The sequence below is a fragment of the Phymastichus coffea genome, unplaced genomic scaffold (assembly GCF_024137745.1).
Source record: "Phymastichus coffea isolate CEN01 unplaced genomic scaffold, Cenicafe_Pcof_1.1 PCOF00177, whole genome shotgun sequence".
Classification (NCBI taxonomy): domain Eukaryota; kingdom Metazoa; phylum Arthropoda; class Insecta; order Hymenoptera; family Eulophidae; genus Phymastichus; species Phymastichus coffea.
Genome location: NW_026706988.1, coordinates 243353 through 255621, shown reverse-complemented (window position 1 = coordinate 255621; position 12269 = coordinate 243353).

The window sequence follows — 12269 nt, the reverse complement described above, 5'->3', positions numbered from 1 at the left end:
CTGTATGTCTATGCGCGCTTGCTTGCTTGCTTGCTTGCTTGCTTGCTTGCTTGCGTAGGACGCATGCTTAAGATGCTACGCGCCAAGTGAATGGCGATTATTCAGGTGACGTGCGTTCGAGGGCGCGTATGTGCCTTCTCTTGTTGGCTCTCTCTCTCTCTCTCTCTCTCTCTCTATCTCTCCAGAGCGGCGCTGATTGACGGTTCGAGATGTACAGCGATGGTCCGGCTATTTGTCGATTGATTGTTGTTCCATTGCTGCGTGAACATTTACTCGCACGTAGCTGCGGACTTCGTTCCGCGAGCTCAACTATTTCCGATGCTGGGTTGAATTCTATTTTTAGGAAACTGCTGACAATTTCGGGCGGAATTTGATAGTTTGAAAAAAGTTAATTTTTAAATGCCTGAAAAAACTGTAAAGGAACGATAATTTATAAGTGTTTTTAATAAATACCAATTTGTTCTGTTCCTCTAACGTGAAACAAATCACGCCGGAAGGCCTTTATTTTGCCATTGATATCATGAACTATCTCGAGTGGGATTCTCATCTTTCTTTCTTTCGCAATATCTTAAGTATGCAAAATAAATTATTTATTATTGTGATATTTAATAGACCTGAAGTCTAAAAACTACAGATACACTGCTGTATCCGGTATTAAGTGCAGACATAACGATCGGTTGCCACACCTTGCAAGAAAAACACTTCAAATTTGATATTTCAGCTAGAGTTCGAGGTTTGCAAAGCTTTTATTCCACGATTGGTCAGTTTGTCGGCGAGTGAAAGAAATTTATTCAATAGCATCAAAGGCAAATCGGAGGATTAGAAATACAACAATCAGGTAGTTGCTTCTCACTCGGCATGACAGATTTAAATTTCCTGCAATCGTTTATGAAATATAATTATCGCAAGCTTCTTTGAATCGAGCGATTTCAATACTTCGAGATTGTCGAACTTGGCAAAATGAGACGATTCAAATGGATACCTGTCTGTTGACAACTTTAAATAACTTTAATCGTTTCAATTAATTGCCATTTTGACCGAATGCCTTGGTGAATCCGGCCAACTTATACTTTTCCAGTGTGCATTTTCAATACTTAAGCTCTCCAGATCGCGGAATTTTTCAATAAGCTGTCAAGAAAGATTGCAGCACTTTGTATGAAAATAAATATCTTACAGTGAAGGTAATAAATTTTCAATAATTCACAATGCAACGTTGATACAATTCAGTAAAAGTGTAATTAAGGTTAGTAGAACCAAAATGTAATAAGAACAGGATAACGCATACCTAAATAAACTGATATGCAATTCCATCAATCGACACATCTAAATGAATGTGCTTAATTGTCTCCAACGTAAATCATGAAAACAAATATATTTTTTCTCGTAGATACACAAAGATATTACTTCGAGCATTGCCTCATGCCCCACCTGCCGTATGAGTCACATAAGCTACACTTTTAGGGATTAGCTTAAAAATGTACATATCGAGGATTTTGAGACAATGGACAGCCAAAAGTGAAAAGACTTGCACATCGGCTTCGAATTTAATCGATCCTACTACAATTGCAGTTTATTCTTTCGAGAAATCAAAGTATGTCAGGTAATCGTCGTAAAGGCGTAACAGTGTGATCTCAGCGACATAAGTTTTTGAATTGGACCAAGAATCGTAACAATTCAATCTGGTCAGGCAATGGTGAGGTATGCAATGACGCACCGCAGACTCGCATCAATCATACTCAAGATCACTCAGAACACTGTTTTCGTGCAAGTTGATCGACCTTCCCGAAGTAGATGTCATTTTTCAGTACGCAAACGTTGTCCTCTGAAAGAAAAAGCACATCGCAGAATTAACAAGCATTTCATTGGCGCAACAGTAAAGAATACGCCTCTTTTACACTTTATAAGACACACAAGTTTCAGGCCATCTGCAATAACAACACGACGAAAAGGAGGCAGAAAACCATCATCCGGCAGCTCGTGAGTGCGCTATAAAGAGGCGAGTTAGTGCTGCAACACTTTGTTACCGCGCCGTTAATTTTAACGCGCGCTACGTGCTTCTGGATTTTCTTTAACTTTTTAGCCGCCGCAAGTCCATTCGAAATGGACGACTCCCGCGCGCACTTATCTCTGCCTCTTTTTCTTTTTTTTTTCTTTTTGTTACTCTTCTACGTCTTTTGCGTCTTGAGGGCTGCTGCAGTGTCTCTAACGACTCTCGCTTTGATTTCTTTTGGGCGCGACTGCCGGCAGTTAAACGGACGAATGGGTAGAGAATTTTTATGCTCCCACTGTTAAAGAAACGTCGGTTGAGATACGTGCTTTTACAATGATAATAAATCAGAGGATCGAGCGGAAAGATCTTGCCGTGTGCGCGAACGAAGAGGCAGAAGGCAATGGATGCTTATTAATAAATCGGCGTTCGAGAGAATTCGCAGCTGCGACAGTGGCTCAGCAATTCCGGAGAGGTCAATTGAGTTGCTGACCCGCTGCTACAGGGCGGCATCGATCTTGCGTCGCGTGCATTCATTGGCTTCGATTTAAGATTCGCCCGCCTCTTCCGCGCGAGACGTCGTTGAATTGTTTAGCGCGAGCGAGAAAAAAAGTGAAGTTTAAGAACAAAACAAAAAAATCAATTGATCAACCGTCATTAATAAGGCCACGCGGCACAGAAATTCTCGCAGGTAAGCGCTTTCCGTCGATGAACGTGGAAGTGAGATTAAGAAATCAATTGATCCGGACGAATTAACCCGGTCACGTAGGCGCGGGACGAAATTAAAGCTCGTTACTTGTTATTGAACGTTCGCACGGAGGACCAACTGGCACTGATCTACTTTCAAAAATACTCCATTGACTCTTCGGTGCCGCGCATATACGTACGTATCGGGGGGAAAAAAAAGAAAGAAAGAAAGAAAGAAAAGTGAAATACGTGCCGAGGGCTAAGCCGCAAACGGAAAAATCGAGCGAGAGAGAAGTTTAACCGGCTGTTTAGGGCTCGTAATGCCGGCACTTAGCAGAGTATAAATAAGCGTTAAATCCGTGCTCGGTGGTCTTAATCCCTAATTTTTTTTTATTCCTCTTCCTTCTTACTCTCGCCCTTTTCTTCTTCGCGCGAGCCGAGAATACATTATCACGGGGGGAGGGGGGCGGGACTATCGTTCGGTCCGATAACAAGGCTTTGCGAAAAAAAAGTACGGGGGATAAGGAAGGATACTCTCTCCTCCTCTCCTTTGCCTAGGCTAATCTTTGTAATCTGTTTTAAAATGCTCGCGCAGTCGATGTTAAGAAGTGAGCTGATTCTTTTCACGTTAATCGCCCGTTGGCTTTTCGACCAAGAGTCTCTCAACAGGCGCGCGTTCAGTCGTAAATCTCGCTTGCCGACGCTTTCAATTAAAAACTATCGTGTGCCGCTGTAAAACCATTGGGCTTTGGGAAACGTGTACTATTCACGAGGCGACGTAATAGTTCTTTTTTTATCTGTACACGCGTAAAAAAATTGCCCGAGCGTATCATCTTGTTATCAAAACTGATGACCGAAAGCCCGGCTTTCGATGAATTGCGACATATAATTGGCTGAAGACTAAGTGCGAAAAAAAGAGATGAATGGAGATACGCTCGAGCGAAATAATGAAACAAATATTATGAGGCAATCAAAAACTGCTAAATGCCAAGAAAGTTGGACAAAGGAGGGAGACGAAAGCATAAATGATCCACTCGGAGTGACTTGATTTATTATATGTTCGCGTGCTACCACTGCTGTGACTTCTTCAGTTTTGTTTATTTTTGGCGGATATCTACTGAGGTATTTTAACTAGTTGCTTTTAATTTAATCTTTTAAAGTTTTGGTTTTTATCATAAAAATTTTAGAGATTGCGTTGGAAATTATCACATTATGAATTATTATTCGAATTTAAATTTCAGAAATTAACAACCACAGGTTAATATTTGAATTTGCGATGAAAAATTTTTTCAATCGAGTAAAGTTTTGTCGTCTGAATGAATGGTTTTTCATTGGTCTTGTACATTTACCATGTTCACTTTAAATTATACTTCGAACGACTGAGCAGTAAAACCAGTGAATGAAAATTAAATTAATTTAATCGAATCTGAAAAGTATTTGCTTGGTATTATACTTTTACAAACGCTCGGCACCACAAATCCGCTGAATGATATAACACGCATGGTGCATTTAAGTTTGCGAAGTATGCAATAGAAATTATTTTCTTTTTTCAAACAGGTATATTTTTTGCATTAATCGCGCATTATATCACTTCAATTATACTATTCCACTATGCAAAATCAAAATATACGTGGACGTTTTTTTATGAGTCAATGGCGAATATTTTATATGAAAGACGATAATACTCGAAATTTATCTCCATAAGAGTAAAAAAGGCAAGATAATCGCTATGAACGATTGTGAAAGGTCATCGATGCTTGCAAAACACCTTATCTGAGTATAACAGTTTTTAAAATTTCAATTACAGTGTTTTCGAGAAGATTGTCCTCGTTCTGAATCGAAAAGTCATCTGGAAAAATAACGTAAGAAAGAATTTGAATTTTTTACAGGTAAAATGCTGGTGTTCGCGCTGACTTTTGCCTTGACGGCATACTCAGCCGTCGCCAAGCCCACTGGCAATTGCATCTTCATGTGCGAGGCCCAGCCAGGCGGCTACGGTCCCGCGAGCGGTGCTTACACTCAGCCGGGTTTCGGCCAAGCAGGATCTAGCTTCGGCCAAGTAGGATCTGGCTTCAGCCAGGTCGCGTCTGGCTTCGGTCAAGGCAGAGCCAGTTACGGCTACAGTCCCGATAGAGTCCCGACCCACGGCAACATCGAAGACTTTGGAACCGTGGCAGTCCAGCCGTCGTACGTTCAACCGGCGCACGTGGAAGTCGTCCAGCAGCAAATGCCAGTGCAGCCGGAAATCAATGGCATGTTTATGCACAGCTCCGCCAAGTCGAGCTACGAGGCCAACCACGGCTTCCTCCAGATTCACCAACCGGGTGCAACGAGAACTGTGGTCAGCGAACCCATCAGGCAGCCCATCAGACAGCCCGTCAGGCAGCCCGTCAGGTCTTCCAGAATCTGCCAGGACATTTACGATCCGTGCTACTAGGTCTTCTCACTTGACGACTAGCTGATTTTCTCGCCCATTGGGCCTGACGAGACGCCGCACCACACCCAATGTACAAGTCGTGAGAATGGACGAAATAAATGTATTTCACTGTATCTCTGCATTATTACTGTGATACGGTCGGACAGGCGAATAATCGGCGCCGGCAATTGCGTCGCGCGACGCATTCGAGTCGCAGCGAAAGACGGAGAGAGCCGCAGCGCAAGCACGGCCGTATCGGCGATAACGATCTCGGCGGCGCGCGCCGGCCGACGAAGGGCTGACGGGCCGGAAGTAGCGCGGCGCGGCGCGGCGCGGCTCTCTCTCTCCCGGCCGTAGTGGGCACAAGGGTGCAGCTTCGCGTGGCGCTGCACAGCGCACATTTCTAATCTCGGCCTAATCTGCGGCCCGTAGAAATTAATGTTACGGCGATCCGCGCGGGGGCGAGCACGGGAGCACGGCCCTTGCGGGTTTTGTCCCCCGAACTGCGCTCCTGTCGGTGATTATGCGGCGTGGCGAGCTCAAGTTTTTCCCAGTCCTCTCACGGTCAATTCTGACCCGGAGAGCGATTATCGCTCCGCGACGATGGAGCTTACGTAGGTGATAACGACCCAAAGCGCTCGTCGTCGTCGTCGTCGTCGTCTTCGTATGGGGGAATATTCGCTGCTCAAGCGGAACTTTCTGATAAGTGGCTTTTCTTACGAGCACACTTTCGGCAACTGTGTGTACGTATATACGGCCTCCGTTCTCTCTCGCTTAAGTCATTAGTGTTGTGATCGATGGAAAATATCACCTGACTTTCATATTGAAATAAAGATTTTCGTTTCACTTTGGGCATGGCGCAACGGTGAGACTTTTAAATACCGTCATTCAGGAAAGGGATAGCATATGGTTATCGGATCCTTTCAAAATAGAAATATAACTTTATAATGCTAATCATTGGTCGTTTGGAAAACGATAAATTGTTTTTGCAATGATTGTTGGAATGATGAATTTGTTTTAGACAGAAGAGTTGGTTAAAAATGCTAAGTCACAGTCAGATAGCGTATACAAATTTAAGATTAGTCGAGCCGCATAAATAACTGTCATTCACAATAGCTATTCTGGGTTAAACCTTCGCGTCATCGTGTGGCGATACGAGCACAAATGGATAAATTGTTCAGTCGACCGAGTGCGCTTCGACCAGTACAATATTAATTTACCTTTCTGCAATCTACTTATTTTAGACACCGACCGCCAGTCACGCGTTCGATCAGAATCCAAATGAGAAGGAATAATATCAAGTGAAATTCACAGAAGACAAATCGAAGAAAAGTCGCCTGTAAAATAAAGCGTCGAAAGGCGTTATCACAACAGGCAGTAACGCAATGCGGAGTCAAACGTCCCAACTCGAGACGTCTCCCCCCTCCCCCTCCGGGCAAGCACAACGCACCGATCTCGGCATACCATCAGCAATCTCTCGAGCTTGCATTCATGTTGCGCTTCTATGCGGATCATCCAAGACGCGGGGCATCTCTCACACGCGCGGAATCCCATCTTCGATTTCGATCCGATTCGAGAGAGAGAGAGAGAGAGAGAGAGAGAGAGAGAGAGAGAGAGAGAGAGAGAGAGAGAGAGAGAGAGAGAGAGAGAGAGAGAGAGAGAGAGAGAGAGAGAGAGCGCGCGAGAGAGGCATATAATGACGGCTCCAAGTACTTGCGCACATTACATCGTCGCGGAATGCCGTAGACGCTAATTTAGCTTTTGGAACTTATCGGCGAAATTCCCACTTCGTTTCTTCTTTCGTCGTCCAATCGAAAAAAAGAAAGGAGAAAAAGAAAGAACAGTAAATAGAGCCACTGGCAGCCGACTAAAACGTAGTAAGATACGGAAAAACGAATATACAGGAGAGGGTGGGGAGAGAAAACTATCGAAGAAAGGAGAAAGTGGGAGAACAATGGGGCTACGCTCTTGTTTGGTCGTTTGCTTTGGCGGTAATCGACGAGAGACGACGAAGAACAGTCGTTAGACTTTCTCTCTCTTTCTTTCCCCCTCGCACATTGGATCGGATCTATTCTGCTAACCACAACGTTCGTTTCGCGGATAATTGCCAGCGCCTACGTTCGTTTCGTTCCTCGTCACGCTGAGATACGGCGATCGAATGAACGGAGGCAGGGTGAGAGCAAAACGAAGTTGCTTGTCGGCGATTGTTGTTCGAGTTACGTGCATTGATATCAAGAGACGCGTATATAACACAATACGCCGCCAGTTTAAAATTCACGAGAGACGAGTCGAAACGACTGTTGCCTGTTTTTGTCTATAAACGCGCGCACGATTTTGACAATAAACAAGAGCAACAAAAACGCATTCACTGACACATTGAATGCCATACCTTTGACTAATTGAGTGATGGTTGGCGCTTCTCGCGATGATGTTGGTCAAATTGACGAGCGAATCAAAACAAAGGTGTGAAAGTAATTGTTGTGATTTGTAAACTTGTCCACGCGAATTCTTTCACGATTGAGGATATTTACAATCCACGACCGCAGTACGCTAGTCACGCCTTGGCGGGAACAGAGGAGACGTTGCGGCAATCGTCGCCGCGCGCGAAAACCACGCGGTTCGCCGTCAATTTCGTCAATCATAGTACGAGAACACCGCCGGCTTCGCGTAAGAGAGGCTCGACGAGTACCTCCGAAATTGGAATATCAAAGCGACGCTAATACTGAAAGCGAGTCATTGGCATCTCGTAGCACTCGGTGCTATGATGAGCCACAGAGCTCAACCAAAAATTGATCTTCAGCCGAAATCCCCTGCAACAAAGCGCGTTCGCGTCGGCCTCGTTTATAATTCAATCTCGTTGAGCGCGCACACACGCGTACGCAGTCGAACAAGAAGTGGAATCAAGTCTCAGCAGGTCGTGCACGGGAGCCTGCCTCGTGGCGGTAATTGCTCTTCGGCTATCCCGAATGTAATCGGCCAGATGATCGCGCATCTTACGACTTGATTGGTCGTCATTAAAGGGAATGCGTTTACGCCACCCTAGAGACGTCTTTCGTTGTCGTCGTCGGCGCGCGATCAGAATTAATGCGTGCTCCTGCCACCGTCGCCGCGGCCTCTGTTTGCTTCTTGCAAACGCGTCGCGCAGAGTTGACGCCAGCGATTCTCGTTGCTCGCGACCTTTGTTTATTGATTGAATGTTGCCTTCCACGCTCCGTACATCAGGCTTAGCGATTCGCTTGGGATATAATGCTACTATTGCGAATGCAAAGCACGATTCCTCGTCTTTCCTCGTCCACGATGATCAAACTTCCACCCAGTCGCGGAGCAACTTTATAATTGTCCGCCGCGTTCTATCGTCCCGTTGAAACACAAAAGGTTACAAGAGAACAGAAAAAAAACCAAGTAAAAGAGGACGAAAGAAACAAATCGGAAGCATCGAGTCAAAAACTGGAGGGAGCGAGATGTCGAAGCTACGCGCGATTCGCAAGGATAACGAGACGTGAGGGAAATGAAGGAGAGAGAGAGAGAGAGACAGCGGAGCCATTCGAAGTTTCGAATCTTACGTCGTCGAGATAATGGATGACAAATTGTAACGACGGATCTCGAATGCGTAATGCCTCTGCACACACAGACAACTTTATCGATGAATTTGCATTGCTCCTCCACAGTTAATCGAGCGAGGAATTTTAAGGAGCCCACAGATTTTTTTTTTGAGAAGGAATCTCTCTCCCACCCTCTCTCTCAGTCGACGTCGCTAACGTCGTTAAGGGATGACCCATCAGGGATCGAAACTTTAACGACGTCAACAACTGCGCGGCTAGTGTCGTTACTTGTGCGCGTGTCGGCGGAGGGACGCGACGAAAGGGTTCGGCACGGCGACCGCTGACGCGAGCGTTTTCCGTCATAATCGCTTTCGGATTAATTAAACTCTCCGACGCGCGCGTCGTCGATAAACGTTAAATTTTATGATCGAAACCGTTAGCTGATGCCTCGCCTATTCCATGTTTCAAATTATCTTTGAATTCTAAAATCCGTTATTTATTTATTTACTTTGTCGCACGAAATTTCATATCGACCCGTCCGACGAAAGATAGCAGCAGGTTGTAATTGTAAAACATCGATTTATTTGTAAACTGTTCCCGATGCTCGCGCGGTGCGCGAGAAATCGAGAGCAACGAGAAATATTTACCGCGTATTTTTGATGAAAGGTCGGCGACGAAACGAGCGCGCAATGACACGCGACTTTTTCGCCTATCCGCGTGCTAATTGCGTCAAAGGCTGCGTTGTCGTAGTGGGGGGGGGGGGGGGGGTGCAAAAAGGAAATGCACGTCGCGAAACCATCCCTTTATCCGCGGTACGCGCGAAACTTTATGTTTTTCTAATTGAATAGATCATTCGTCGAGTGAAAAAATACGAAAAAGTTTTTGCGAGCAAAATCCAAAAGGTTCATTCAGTTCGAAGCTCCGGCAAGAATTTTTCTCCGCTTCCCGCGCAATTCGTAATATAAAAAAAAAAAAGCACAATTGAGGGTAAACTGCATTTTCTGGCCGCCTTGTTTGCGAAAAAAAAGGAGGGAAACGGAAGCAGGACGCGGCGCAAAGGTAGGTCTAATTACTCGCAGCCTTATTTCGTCGCTTAATTTTCGGAGGCGCGCGCTCTCTCTCTCTCTCTCGCTTTTTTCGCTCTTTATTTTTTTAAACGTGCCCTCAAAAATCTCCAAGCTCCTTTATACCTCTCATTAAGTATGGTTGGGCCTTTTAAATCCGCACCAATACCGCTATAGTTTCTCTCTCGAATTAATCACTCGACACCGATTATTCGGCGCGCTCTGGGGTAAAAACCTCATAAATAGCTGGAAGAGAGAGTTTCCTCTGATAATTAAGTCCAGGAGAAAGAGGAAGGGATCCCAGTCAACTCGCTTCTTGCATCCTCAAGAGATGGCTAATTAATTTAATTACCGCTCGCATTCTGCGGAACAGATTTCGCTCTACCTCTCTCTCTCTCTTTTTCTCGGTATTTTCACGAGTTGCTGCTACTTCTGCCGCTATTGTTGCAGCGTGAAAGCCGAAAAGAGCGCGGAACTACCTCTTGTTTGTTCGTTTCGTGGCTCCGGGGATTGATCGTTGTATTGGACTAGTCTTTCTGAAAGTTCGCGTAGATATTAACAACTTCTTCAATTACTGATTATTATTTTTTTTCCCGATTTGACGGTTTATCAATTTGAACTTTCAGAATGCGAATGGAAAATGCTGAAATATATTTATAGCAATAAAAAAGAGTGATGTACATTAAAGAAATACTGATATTAGTGATGTGAGCATGAAAAAGGTACGAGTAGCTTTGTAAAGTCTAAACTTCTAATTAACCGTAAAAAATTGTGAATTGTACGCGAAAGAAAATTGGTGAAAAAATGAAAATCGGGGGAGAGCGCGCGAGGCAGAATAGACGCCAAGAAACCACAAGCGCATCAGCGACGTACACACACACTCTCTTTGGCGAAGCCACCGCAAAAGAGGAAATTCGCGAGGGCAGAAGAGGGTAGAGGGTACACTCCCCGGCGTCGCACTAATAACTCCTTTGCGCCTCCTCCGAAGGAATCGGCGGCGGGCGCGTCGGCTTGCGACAATGCCGCCACCGCAGCCGAGTAGGACTCTCGAGGGGCTCCTTCTATAGAGATACTATCTGTATTTCATTAACATTATTCTCCGCGCAAAGCGCGCGCCACCGACTTCGACCCTCTCGCTATGCGCGCCGCGCGAGACGTTGTTTTTGCGCGTTGCGACTATTTACTCGTTGAATCGTTTGCTATGCTGCCTCCTTTCTTGATGAAACTGATTTCGCGTCGTTTTTCTTTTCAATTATTCGTTGCTTACGTCCTGGTCTCGAATGTCATCGAAGACTCACGTAAGCACGCACGAAGGCTAATTGGCACTTGGCGGTGTGCATTCAACGCACAAAGCCAATTTTCTCTCTCTCTCTCTCTCTCTCTCTCTCTCGCTGATTGTAAAAGCTCCGAAAATTGAGGAGATCTATCTCTTTTGAATAGGTTCACCAAGAGTCAATTTGAATCCCAATTTACGCCGACCTGCCTCCCGAAAAAAAAGAAAAAAGAACGGGAAAACTAACATAAACGGAAATGCGCGGTTGTCAGAAGCCGACAAAACAGAACGAAATTAGCAGTAGAAATAATGCAAGAGAAGCTTCCGGGGTAGGGAAGAAGCGGCGCACAGGCTCCTCGACTCATCGACAGATTTTTCAAAAGCGGGTTAATTAAGAAGAGCTTGCAAGCTCACGAGGGAGCTCCCTCTTTCCCTCTCTCGCACTCGACAAAACGCTAATTAAACCACTCGAATGCGAGTGCCATTAAAGGGTAACGCACGCGCTCGCGGCCCGCAGGACGTATTCCAATTGCATGTCTCTCTCTCTCTCTCTTGCTTTCTATTAATAAAAGATACGCTACCGCCGTCGCCGCCGCCACCACTGACGACGACGACGACGACGACGACGACGTCGCGGGAATTAAAAGTTGAGAAAGATATGCAAATTTTCAGTCTATCGAGGCGATTGCGGTTAGCGTATGCGCTCGAACTCTATCGAGTTCCGTTCTGCCGCAGCTACTGCAAAATCGATGCTCGTGCAGATGTACACGCGCAAATTTTTTCACGATAAACATATTTCGGATTTTCTTCTCCGTTGTTTTTTTTTGCCAGGGGGGGAGGGGGAAAATCCACCAACAGCAAGGGGTAATAATTCGAGCGCGAATTGTAAAACCCAGATAGCAAAAAAAAAAAATAAGCCTAGAAAGGAAAAAAAAAGCGCTGCAGCGATGGGAAAAGTGAATGATAAATCAAAAGGAGCTTTAAGACTCATTGGGCCATTAGTCCTGCTTTGGCGTTATAATCCAGCCTATAGCGAGCAACGGTCGAAATAAAAAAAGAGAGAGAGAGAGAGATTGGGCGAAATGGCTTGGAATTCAATAGCAACAAACCCTCGCACCGCGCATTGGTATTATTCCGCAGTAAAATTTTATTTCTCAAACATTTATCGGCGTGCAGAGTAGATATCGAGAGAGAGAGAGAGAGAGAGAGAGAGAGAGAGAGAGAGAGAGAGAGAGAGAGAGAGAGAGAGAGAGAGAGAGAGAGAGAGAGAGAGAGAGAGAGAGAGAGAGAGAGAGAAAGG